The sequence below is a fragment of the Perognathus longimembris genome, chromosome 26, assembly GCF_023159225.1.
Source record: "Perognathus longimembris pacificus isolate PPM17 chromosome 26, ASM2315922v1, whole genome shotgun sequence".
Taxonomy (NCBI): domain Eukaryota; kingdom Metazoa; phylum Chordata; class Mammalia; order Rodentia; family Heteromyidae; genus Perognathus; species Perognathus longimembris.
Window position 1 is genome coordinate 12,778,344 of NC_063186.1, and position 13,729 is coordinate 12,792,072.

Genomic DNA, 13,729 nt, shown 5'->3' on the forward strand with positions numbered 1-13,729 from the left:
TCAACTGATTGTCTTGCAGAGGGATTTTCCTAGGGCAGCTTTGACATCTGTGTTCCTCAAGCTGTAGATTAAAGGGTTCATCATAGGAACCACAATGGTGTAAATCACAGAGATCCTCCTCATCCAGAGATGCAGGAGTGGAAGGTTTGAGATACATAAATGCACAGAATCTGAAAAACAGAGATACAGCAGTTATGTGGGAGCTGCAGGTAGTAAACGCTTTGGATCTACCCTCAGTAGATTTTATCTTGAGGATACTGAAAACAATGAACATATAAGAGATAATGATGATAGTACTGAACAAAATGATGTCTTTCGTCCCTCCAACGAGAATCTCTATTTTGGTGGCATAAGTGCTGGTGCAGGAGAGCTTGAGCATTGCCATAACATCACAGAAAAAGTGATTGATGGTCATAGCATCACAGAAGGTCAAACTTAAGACAAATCCTTTTTCAAGCAGGGAATCAGTGAACCCCACGAAGTATGAAGAAAATACAAGATAGGTACACACTTTAGGGGACATGGCAGTGTTGTAGAGAAGTGAATGGCAGATGGCCACATAGCAGTCATAAGCCATTCTGTCAGCATGTAGCATTTAGTAAGGACAAAGAAACCATAAAAGTAGAGCTGGGCTATACATCCTGCATAAGAGATGGCATTCTTTTTCAGAACAAAGTTCATCAACATTTTAGGTATAATCAAAGTAGAATAGCAAAGGTCTACAAGATACAAATTAAAAAGTAAAAAGTACATGGGTGAAGTACATGTGAATTCAACGTAATTAAAATGATCAAAAGCATATTTCCCAAGGCAGTGACTAAATATATTACTAGGAACAGAATGAACAGGGGTATCTGCAAATCAGTCCAGTCTATTAAACCCACCAGAATAAATTCAGTCACAAGGGAATAATTTACAAGACCCATTCTCCTACATCATTCTTCTGTAAGAGAATCTGTGGACACATAAACAAGTGAAATCAGAAGATATTTAGATGTTTTTAGAAAATAGCCACCCCAAAATACTAGGTCCATTCTGTGAATATCTGGAAATCACTCACTCAGGGCATAAATCATATCTTTAACTCTGTTTTCTAGAGTAACATCAAGCAACATAGTGTTTTCCTTATTATACTCTTAAACATAATATAGTTTATACTATCACCCACAGTCTACACAGCGAATCTCGGTGTTTTCATATGGTAGACGAGAGAATGGAGCTGGGGGAGCTGATATTTTCTCTTATCTCCTCATTGCTTCAACCCTCTCTTCAGTAGTCAAAGTAGAGACAGAAATCACAGAGACCATTTGCTAAACACTAAGACTGACCATAATCTAGTGATGGTGTATGTGTAAAAGTTTCTTCTATGTGATTCTTAGAAGGCTAATTAGGTCCCCCATGTCACAGTAAAACATGGAACTGTAGAAAAATGCAACTTGTGTCTGCAGAGAGAGGTCTGTTGTTTAAAACCCTGCACTCCTTACATTTTCTAACTGTGAATTATCTCAATTTTTTTTCTCAGAAGACTCTTCTGCCTGGTTTACTTGAACATTACCATTGCATCAATTGTATTTCTAGTTCTCTTAATTTTTGCAAAAATATTTAAAAAATAGGACTTGAAACAGAAACCAAAAAGCATGACAATGATAAAAGAAACAAGCAAACAAACACTTCATGATTTCTCCTAGATGTGTTAGCTTCAAAAATATCATTCACCAAAGCAAAGCATAAATTATTACCATAAACAGTGAGAGAGAAAAATCTGGTGATTTAATTTTTGCCAAGGCATAAGAGGGTTCAATTTTACATACAGTTATTTAATGCAACTAATAAACACCTCTTAACCATAGTAACCAATACCACATTTTGTAATTGGAAATTGCGGAGGATCCATTTTAAGTTTATCTTCTCACTATATGTGTGCTCACATATTAAAAACACAGGAGTAGGCCTACAAGTGATGGACATATTCATTAGATATTGTATTAGATCATTTTGAACTATTATTTTGGGAAAAATGACAAGTTGTATGACATGTATATTATCTCTAATGTTAATTATATCTCAAGTTGGTAAATAGACAGATTACTTACTAACAAATAAAATTTTAAAACTTAGCCTCTTTGGAAGAGAAAACGTTTTTTTCTGCTTATAATGGTGATTTATCACTGTGGTCCTGGCTTCTAGGGCAGAACCTGAATCTCAGGTTTTCTTCTTCAGATTCAAAGATGAGGCTGCCTGAACATAAGTATTCATCTATCTGAGCTACTGGTCAGAATTTTTCATGAAAATGTGCAAGTTTCTAAACATCTTTGTGATAAAAAATATTTGCAAACTATGGGCCACTAGAATGTTCACATGAGTTTAAAGACTTAGTGAAATTTAGAAGATAACTCAATCCCATCTCAGTGAAAAAACGAGATTTACTAAGACCATAAGGCTATTGCATTTACTGGGTAAAATATAATATATCTTTTGTGCACTAGGGAATCATTATTATGCTGAAGTATTACATTCTCTTACGGGATTGTACATCCTTTGAACTGGATCAATTATTACATCTCCTTATCATTTTGTTCTCTTAAGGGACATTTTTTAGCTCTTTTACTCTTTGTTTTCCTATCATTAATAGCAATGGTAACAACCAGATTCCCTGACATATTTTAAACATTTTCAACTTCACATAAACTTACTTCACATATTTTTTAACCTGAGACATGTCTGAAATCAATTTTATTGGTTTGCATCACTTCTAAAGCTATATGTAACACTAAATGTATCCTGAATATTTTATCCAATCTGTAAATGTTATAAGAGTAAAGGTAGAAAATTTGCAAGTCTTATTAAGAAAGAATGAGGGTTATGGACTTAGGGGATCTATTCTGTGTTTGAATATTTTTCCTGCATTTCCTGACTCCAATGCTTTGGATATACAATGTAGAATCTCTGTGTCTCCTTATTTTTGTAAACAGGGGTGGTCAAAATAATATTTCATTTTTCAACTCGAATGTTGTTAAATAAAAAATTAAGAATGATGCTTCAAATAGTGTCCAATATATGGAAAATAGGCTAATGTGAGTGAGGTACTCAAAATGGAATAGAATATGGAGGTTTTAGAACCACTAATACATTTTTTTAGTCTAAAACAAGAAGGTAAACTACAATAGGAATGTTTTAGTTAGTGCTCCAAGACACAAAATAAACCTAGTAGGGTGTAAAATAAGTGTACTGAGGGTCTGGGAATATGGCCTAGTGATAAAGTGCTTGCCTCATGTACATGAAGCCCTGAATTCAATTCCTCAGCACGACATATATAGAAAAAGCCAGAAGTGGTGCCGTGGCTCTAGTGGTAGAGTGATAGTCTTGAGCAAAAAGAAGCCAAGGACAGTGATCAGGACCTGAGTTCAAGCCCCAGGACTGGCAAAAAAAAACTGTACTGAGAGAAAAATTATTTAACGCAACACCTGAGCCTTCTCTACATGGGTTTCAGATATTTTCCTACCAATATCCTTGAATATTTGGACTTCTAAAGGTGTAAAGAAGCTAGTATATCTCAAGGTCTTAGGGGTATATCTCACAATTCGAGGAATTCATGCTAAGCATAATAAGCAAGACAATGGAATCTAAATAATGCTGCTCTATCTATACACTAGTAATGAGAAATGAGTAGTATACTGGGTGTCATGGTCAGTGCAAATGAAAACCCAGGTGCTGTATTCCAAAAGATAAAAAGATGTAATTGTGAAAAATGCTTAATCTTAGTATTTATAGTAGAACATTTGTTATCAATAGTCAAAAATACTTCAATAGTTTACTGTAATTTGCCAGCAGGATGCATTTTAAAAATAATCTTATACATACAGACATATTAAAAAAACACATAGAAGATATGTTTGTAGAGTTGATTGAAATGTTAATTAGCTTAATTGTTGGTTCATTTCAGAATGTATGATCCACATTACTAACACAAACACTATGATTTATCCTCACATATATGATTTTTCTGTCAAAGCTATATTAAATGTGCTGCTATATTAAAAGTAAGACATTAATCTTGGCTTTGAAATCGACTCTCCTTTAAAGAAAATAAAAATCTAGGTGCTTCTTTGTCATGGATATTTATTCCTGTGTCTGGAAGATAAATTAATGCTAGAATCAAGACTTCAATCCCTCTGTGTTGAACCTGGGTAACTGCAGTAGAAATCAGGACACGGGGGATGCAAGGCGAGTGAACCAATGAATACTTTATTCCAAGAGGGCCAGGGTTTATATAGGGTTAGAAACCAATTTTACAATTACAGGGTAAAAGATCAATACAGCATGACATTTGTCTCAAATACAGAAGTGGAGGACATTTCCTATTGTGAGGGCAGGAACTTGATACAATGCCTTTCTACAAAGATTGTTGATATCAAAGCAAGGAATTGTATGCAACCTAGGTAGAACTATAATTATCTACTAGCTACTATCTCAATCTTGACTTCTCAAGTACTTGTGAAAATAACAATGAGGAGACTTTTCTGTTTATTGTGATAAACTAACACTAAAGGCAGCTGGTCAAGCAAGTCTCCAAGCAAGTCTCCAGGCAAGTCTCCTCAGGAGACTTGCTAAGTAGGGGGAAAAAGGAGATTCTCACAACAACTGGTGGCTACCTTTGGCCCACAAACACCAGAAACTCCTTACTGGGAATGTGTTCCCAAGGGCCTATTAGTGTGCTAATGAGGCATCGGAGTAACCGTGCCGGGGCTAAATTTTTCCACTGGTTGGAGACTTTAATTCTCCAACAATTCCCCCTTTTTTATTAATTTTCCACAGCCGCTTCTCTAGAAAGTTTAAGGGCAGTTAGTAAAACATCAGAGGAATTATTCCTAGTGAAACGCTTCATTATAGCTATGATGGAACAATATCCTAAGAAAAAGACACATAACATAAGTATCAAGGCAATAGAGGCACTTCCAACACTATGGGTAATACTTTGCCACCACCCACTAGGGTCTAGTCCTTCTAAGGTCTGAGCTAGTCCTTGGGCTATATCATCAATAGAGGAGGCATCTGGCAATTCCTTTTGAAAAGCTTCAAAAACCTCCCTGTACAAGCTTTGTTCACTTAACGTACCATTTAGTAGGGCTCCATCTATAAGCATTTGTATATCATTCCATTCACATTCAGAGGCATTATATTTATAAGGTGTTACACAGACATGACTAGAATTCCAATCGCAAGTCAAAAACAATCGTTGCTGTAAAGCCAGATATTTCTGTCCAAGCCAAAACACTCCTCCTTTGACAGCTTCTATCTCATCTTGAAGGTGGGCATTTACTTCCAGCTGGTGTTGCCACAAATTGTGGGAGTCCTGGTGCCACTGCACCATAAAGTCATGAGTTTGTACGGATTGTCGCAATGCGGCTCCGGATACTGCTGCAGTTGTAGCAATGGCAATCAGTCCAACAAGTCCTGCAATAATCAGTCCAATGGCACGACGACTCCTCTTCAGAAGCCGCTTGAAAAACTGCATTACTAATCCTTGTACAGGTCCTCCAGCCCAGGGACGATGCATGCGAACAGGAACCCAAAGGGAGTTGCGCTGGGTTAAAATCATGATCCTATCTTGACTAAAATTAAAGGTGACATTGTTATTCAAGCAAGTATACAATTTACAATTTATGCAGGTAATGGCATTCTTAGTTATGTTTATGGGGCCGACCATCAGTACTTGTGGAAAATGAACACAAGCAGAGATATTATAGGTCTTTACAACTGTGAAGTTGTAGGAGGCCGAGGATCCTTTAGTTCCTGAGTAAGTTCCATTGGCCAGCAATACAGGAGCCTGAGAAGCTGCTAATTTCTAGAGATGATGTTGTGGAGGAAATAGCCTGTTTCCATGGGCGAGAGCAGGCCGGGGGTCACTAAAGCCTGCTCCAAACCACCCTAAAAGCTGTTTAGCAGACATGGCATTGGACATGTTCATAGATAAAGTAGGGTCACAAGATGAGTTATATTCAGTGCAGTTTTTCAACCACACACCAAAAGGTCCCCAATCATATCAAGTATGCTGGGATGTATTCCAAATAGTTGGAAAAATTCCTCGACAACTTTCCCAATGTCTTTCAGTAAAGTTCAGGTTCAGATAAGTAAAATTGTCACATTTAGGCAGGCCAGCAGGGCTAGGATAATTATCTAATTTATAGGTATGAGATCCCACAGACCAGGAAGACAGTCTAATCAGCCGAGTTCTACTGGAGTTATATGAACCTCCATGCTGAATCCAATATTGATATCTAAAAGGGTAACATGGGGAACGGCCTAGGCAGATAGCCTTAGAGAAGTGAGAGTAAGAGAAGTTAAAAGACCGTCCTTCTTCCATAGGAAAAACTGGAATGCCAGACCCATAGGGGGAGAGAGTAAATTAGGAATAGATGTAAAAACAGAGACAGGGGCTTTTGTCCATAAATATGGACGTAATAAAGGAGGGTTAGAAAATATAGGCCCAATACATTACCTCTGATGTAGCCCCTACAGGTTACCAGTGCACGCCTGTCCATTAGAATGGCCTTATCACTTGGATGAGAATGTTTCACCCCGGTCTTGATGCACAGAGGGGTGTTTGTTGCTGGATCCACTGGAGCAGGTGCTAGAAAGATGGGCTGTCTTCTGTAGAAACATAAGCATACCCTCGCCCCTGGGTTAACTCCCCGGGACCCAATCTAGCCCAACCCCCAATCTATTCCAAACTGGCTGTGGTTTGTTTTGCATAGGCGGAGCTAGGAAGTGTCCCTCAGCTCTTGCTAAAACATCTCCTTGAGGCAAATTTAAAAAGTTAAGGACAAATAGTGCTTCTGCAATAGGGGCTCGGGCTGTTTTATAAATACTTTTCATAGAAGTTGCATATCCCTCAGTACTATCCATACTCCCCCTCTTTAGTTTTTTAATTTGTGTTTTTAATGTATAATGAGCTCTTTCTACTATACCTTGACCTTGAGGATTGTATTCAATTCCTGTAACATGAAAAATGTTATGAAATTCTAAAAATTTTTGTACTTGTTTACTGGAATAAGCTGGTGCATTGTCAGTTTTTATTTGAGAAGGAATCCCCATGACTGCGAATGTTTCTAGTAAGTGTTGAATGACATGAGTCCCTTTTTCCCCTGGTAGAGGAGTTGCCCAAATAAAAGAAGAATATGTATCAATGGATACATGCACATATTGTAAGCGGCCAAATTCAGGGATGTGTGTTACATCCATTTGCCAAATTTTATTAGGAGCAGTTCCTGACGTGTCAATTTTTGAGGGCTACATAAATCCGAATCTCCTTGAAGAATGGAAAATAGGTTGAAGGGCAAAGCCAATTGATGTCCCTAGTAACTTTTGAAAATTATTAAGAGTTTTAAACTCTTCAGTACGAATTTTTATTAATTGGGGGGTAATTACTTGTCTTTTAACTAAATATCCCAGATACTTAAATGGTTTTTTGTTTAAATGAATTTTATCAGGGGCAATTATTAAATTATACTGTTGAAAGTTTAAAGGCAAAATTTATAACAATTTTGATACAATATTTTTATCAGGTGCAGCAAATAATAAATCATTTTATTGAAAACCTGTAAAACAAACTGGAGTAGTAATTAAACAATCATCTTGATAGCCATCGTTTTCCTATATCCAACTTAAAATAAACATTTTAAATTTCATATCTCAGAATACATTTTTGATCTCAAGTCTTTTACCAAGCCTGGTTGTATTAAAAGAAATCTGGAGCCTAGGTATCACCCATTGCTTCATGCTGCTTGTTTTTCACTTCCAAATTTCTTATCTAGAAAGGCATTCTAAAACCTTTTAAAGTAGAGGCTTTCACACCTTTACCTCAGTCTGTATTTGCATAGAAAAACTGAAGCCCAGGGGGCACATTGCCTCCTGGTTGTCTGCTTTAAAAGAGCCATTTTCCTATATACAGAGAGTTAATGAAAGTTGTGTACTTCTATCCCCCAGCATTTTCCTATATACAGAGAGTTAATGAAAGTTGTGTACTTCTATCCCCCATTAGTTTATATACTTTAAAATATTTACCTGATTATATGTGACTTAAGATAGTTAATCTTACTGTTACAGTACAGTTTACACTTAAAAAATTTAGTACCTGATTCATTAAAGTGATACCCAAAACAATTGTAACAAGAGTACACTTAGCAGTGTGCCCCAGAATTATAACCATGAGATTTCAGAGTTAGCATATTTGCCTTTTTGATACATCCAAATTGCAAACCTGTACAGAAATTGAGTTATATCAGGTAAATAAACTTTTAACTCTCCTTTAAGATATTCCAATTTTAATCCATCCTAAGGGGAAGTTTTAGAAGTATCAGTCAAATCATACATTTTACCCTGAGGTTTCCAATGTTTATACCTGAAAACAAAAGAAATAAAAGAAAGGCCTCCATTGGCCTGTCCTATAGAATGGGCCTATCTCCATCCTACTCCTTAGAGCTTGATGAACTGCCTTGGGGCCAGCTTGCCGTCCCCCACTATGAATGGATGCCACCCTACGGCTGTCCCATCACGTGGATCGGCTAAACTGCACTTTTGTCAGTTTACCCCTCACTACTGAGGATAGGTTCAAGGGCCCATGCTAAGTTCTTATTTATTTATTTATTTATTTATTTTTAACCATGAATTAAAGAATTTTTAACTATAGTTCCTTTTAAAATAAATAATCCTTTAAAGCTTTTGGTAATGCCCAAATTCGATGATCTTTTGAAGTTTAAAGTTAAACTAACCTATTTTTACATCATACATTTTTAATCTTGAACACATTCACACCCACATACATTTGTGCGCGCGCACACACACATACATACATTCACATATGTAGGTATTAATGTAAACAGAACTTAAAAGCAGTCCAAACAACTATCAGCCGTACATTTTTTAGTGGCAAAAGGTATATTTTCCAATCTTACTCTTGTAATGACCAAAACTTAAAACAAAACCTTTAACGAATGATTTTAGCATTGTTTAGTCTTATTCGCTAGGGCCTATTAGTTTTAGCAAAGTATCTTAGCATACTAAACACTGAAGATAACTGGGTTGGGGTCCCCTGGAGTATTACTGAGTCCACCTAGCACTTGACTCTTAGTGTTTACTCTCAGGCTAAGATTAGCCTAGCCGGCTGTTTGAACTCAGCTCTTAGCAGCCTGCACTATTTCTGCCTTCTTGCAGAAGGAGACACAGTACCTAGTAAATGTTTTGCCCATAGACATGTAAATGGACAACAGAAATAAGGGAAACAAAAGTTTATGTTTAAAACTGGTACCAATCTCAAAGACAAAACTAGTCAAGACAAAACAGAACATAGAAACAGAGGCTTTTACGCCTTGGATGGCATGTTCAGCGTCCACAAGCTGCCAGCCAGAGTGATGGAAAGTCCATAGGGCCCTGAAAATTCTCAGGGGGATCCTCCCCAGTGGAGATTTCCATCCCCTGGCAATCAACCTGCCGAGGCCGCCCACCAGAGGACTTTTTTCCCAATTTAGCACTCCACACGAAACACAACTAATCAAACAAGGACAAAGACACATGAAACATGTAGCGCAGGCGCAAATTAAAAGTGCAATTGCAGTAAAAATTCTCTTGAGAAGTAAAAGAAAAATCACTAGTCCTTCCCCAATTCCAGGCTGATGGACTAAAACAGGGAGTGTCAGCTCCCCTGCTAGTGCCTGGTTGTAAAGAAAAGATGATGGGGAAGCCTCCTTCACTGGAAGGGAGCCATGAGACGGCCCTGTATTACAGCTGTCCTAAATTGAGTGAATCTGGTCAATATCTTGATAATGACGGGGCTGTGCCACACCTCTGGTTGGAGGGGGTTCAATGACAGGAAAAGTTTGATAGCAAGAGAGAGAAGCAGAACCATAGGACTTAGATTAATTAAAGTAAAAGTGGGCTCCGCGGCCGCAATTATTTGTTCTTTACTTTCACCTTCCTGACTGCCCCTGGCAGATCGAAAGAGCATCTGTAGCACTTTGACTGCACTGCTGAGCTGCCTAAATTAGCATCATTCTCTGAAGGAGCATAGGTAGAGGCTGAAGGCTTATTTGATGTTAATTTTTCTTTAACAAAACTGACAGGAGATAGTTCAGGTGTTGCCATGTCTTTTAGCTCCTGCCCAATTTGAGTTTTTACCTCCCCAGACAAATTATAAGCCTTCATAGCTTTTTCCACGTCAGCCTCTGGCTCAGCAGCTGATGTTATGATAGCATCAGGAGACATCATGCTCACGGCTGTATGTATTAATGCCCAAACAGACCAAAATGTAACTGGAACCTTGTCTCCACACCGATATTCATTTTCCATATTATTCTCTATTCGTTCCCAGACTTTTAAATCTAAAGTATCTCCCTCTGGGAACCATACATTATACTCCACTACCTGTACACACTCATCTCTTTGTGAACACGAGACCATAGCTCCGTCCCATTTCAATACATGGTGGATAAAATTAGAAAATGGAGTTGGTTTAGCTTGTCCCATAACCCCGTAATTTTTTAAGAATAGGAGCTCACCACACAGATCCCTTGTCTCCTGTGAATTACACACAGATCCCTTGTCTCCTGTGAATTAAAACCGCAATCTCCTGTGGATCAATTGTCAGGTCCCTGGGTCCGGACGCCAGATGTTGAACCTGGGTAACTGCAGTAGAAATCAGGACACGGGGGATGCAAGGCGAGTGAACCAATGCATACTTTATTCCAAGAGGGCCAGGGTTTATATAGGGTTAGAAACCAATTTTACAATTACAGGGTAAAAGATCAATACAGCATGACATTTGTCTCAAATACAGAAGTGGAGGACATTTCCTATTGTGAGGGCAGGAACTTGATACAATGCCTTTCTACAAAGATTGTTGATATCAAAGCAAGGAATTGTATGCAACCTAGGTAGAACTATAATTATCTACTAGCTACTATCTCAATCTTGACTTCTCAAGTACTTGTGAAAATAACAATGAGGAGACTTTTCTGTTTATTGTGATAAACTAACATTAAAGGCAGCTGGTCAAGCAAGTCTCCAAGCAAGTCTCCTCTAGGAGACTTGCTAAGTAGGGGGAAAAAGGAGATTCTCACAACAACTGGTGGCTACCTTTGGCCCACAAACACCAGAAACTCCTTACTGGGAATGTGTTCCCAAGGGCCTATTAGTGTGCTAATGAGGCATCGGAGTAACCGTGCCGGGGCTAAATTTTTCCACTGGTTGGAGACTTTAATTCTCCAACACCTCTGGTTTCAAAAAGGAGCAGCCTAACCCTAATGTTGCACACTACCTGGAAGTTATTTTGAAGCTATTGACTGTGGTTTGCAGTTCTAACTCCTTATTCTTTAAAGTAGCAATGAGAGATAAACTTCATTTTTGTCACAATTGCCACCTGATGAGACACTTCAACATCTTATGCCTTTAATTATACACATCTACTTGCTGCAAGGAGGGTACAAGCAGGTTTAGTTTCAACCACCCTGCTCCCACAGTATATGTGTGTGTGTGTGTGTGTGTGTGTGTGTGTGTGTGTGTGTGTGTGTGTGTGTGTTTGTGTGTGTCTGTATCTGTGTGTCTGTGTACTCGGTTTCTCAAAGATTGAAACTATTGTGATCTTTTTCTAGGACTACAGTAATTATTACCAATGAGGGAAACCATAGAGTTTATGTTTCTTTGGATCTGGCCTCACTTCACTTACTATCTTTTCCAAGTCTTTCTATTTCCTCAGGAATGGGGAATTGGGGAGGAAGGAAGGTAGGAGAAAAATGAGGGAGGAGGTAACCAGTTTGACAAGAAATGTACTCACTACCTTACATATGTAACTATAACCCCTCTGTACATTATCTTGACAATATTTTTTTAAAACTACAAAATATAGAATACTAGGACAAATACACCAAAATTTCCTGCTCTTTAACTATTAGCAGATAATGACACTGATCAGGATCAATATTTTCTCCTACTCAGAGTTTTCCTCAAGGTAGCTTTAATATCAGTCATCCTCAAATTGTAGATTAAAGGGTTCGTCCAAGGGAAATGATTGATATAAAAAGACATTATTCATTGATATAGCAGAAGTGGTTTTGAGGCTTTGGGACCTGCCCTCAGAGGAGCTGATATGGAAGATGCAGAAGAGGATGAAACCTTAGTAAATAAGGATTGTGACACTGGGTACAAGGATGCTGATGCCAATCATAATGAAAACCTCCAGTTCATTGACACATATACCACAAAAGAGAGCTCCAATGAAGGGAGCGTGTCACACAAGTAGTGTTTGATGGTGTTTGCCTCACAGAAGGTCACACTCAGTAGGGGCCATAGCACTAGAAAATTCCATGAAGAAGGAACCAAGTCTAAAAAAGCAACACAGTTTGGGGGACATGGCACTGTTATAGAGAAATAGATTACAGATGTCCATATAGTAAACAGAGGCCATTGCTGTCAGCACATAATGCTAACATATAATAATGTACACTCTGTAAAAGATAGTATTCTAGCCTAGAATAGATATTTTGTTCCCTGCTAGGCCTTCAACATAAGCTTATGAAGATAAGTTTGGTCTTCAAAGACCCCGTCTCTGAGAAAGGAAAGAAATTTAGTGTTCATGTCAGAACTACTGTGATCTCCTTCTAAGTAAAAAGTAGATCACTGATTTCACTTTCCATGTGGGATTGGAAAATTAGATTGTAAGGTGTATGGGAAGCAGTGTGATACCTCTTACATATTCCACTGAGACCACTAACTACAACCAAAATGACAATGGAATTTATTTCTAATGACACAGGAGAGAAGTATGGAATACACTATAGGAAACACACTGTATTCACTTTGTCTTCCATAAATTATAAGTACACTAATCTGAGTGCTTCAAACTTTTTTTCTAGTTAGAGTAGAAAGGAAAAGAAATGCTTGCCTTGATGAAAACATTAAGGAGACTAGTCACTATTGTGGTCCACTAAACTGTGCCCCTGACGTTTTTTCCATAAAAATAGATTCAGTTTTGTTTCCAAGCAAGGACCCACTAACAAGGTTGATTAAATTTGCTCTGTCATAATTACAGACAAACTTTTACTAAAATGTTATCTGTATGATTAGCAGAAATTGTAATGATTTATTATGCTTTCATTTTTATCAGTCACAGCACAGGCATCTAACATTTATGCCCAGGAGACTATAAATCCCTATTGGGAAGTTCACAGCTATTATCATAGAGTAGGAGGTAAACAGACACTAAGAGGAGCTCTTTGGACTAATTTCTAATTAGGACTAAAAGAATTAGAAGTCTTAAACAAATTCCATTGATGGATGATTTTGTAACTCTGGCAGCAAGTCTGGAAATTTTATTATTCTCCTGTTGGCTGATCTATTATTCAAAGTTTGATTTCTATTTCCTGGTTATTCTCAAGCACCTTAATTGTGAATGTTATATGATGACATTTTTGCCAATCAACGGGGAAGATTCTGTAACTGGATGTGGTCAGCACTAACAATTCCAAAGCCAGTTCATCCTACAGAACAAAGGCAGGTGAGATTCATAAGAGAGATGAGTACTGATTTACTTGAGTTGTAGCCAGGTGAGTTAATATTATCTCCATTACTTTTGGTCACTGTTGACAATGAAATGAATGAAAAATGAGAATTAGTCTCTGGAATAATAATGATCAGTAGTATGGAGCTCTGCTGCCTCACTGCGTCTCCTCTTAAACTC

General features: G+C 37.8%; 1 pseudogene; it reads right to left on the reverse strand.

Moving 5' to 3' along the window:
- On the reverse strand, positions 1 to 926 carry LOC125342379 (annotated as a pseudogene).
- Between the last annotated feature and the right edge of the window lie 12,803 nt (positions 927 to 13,729).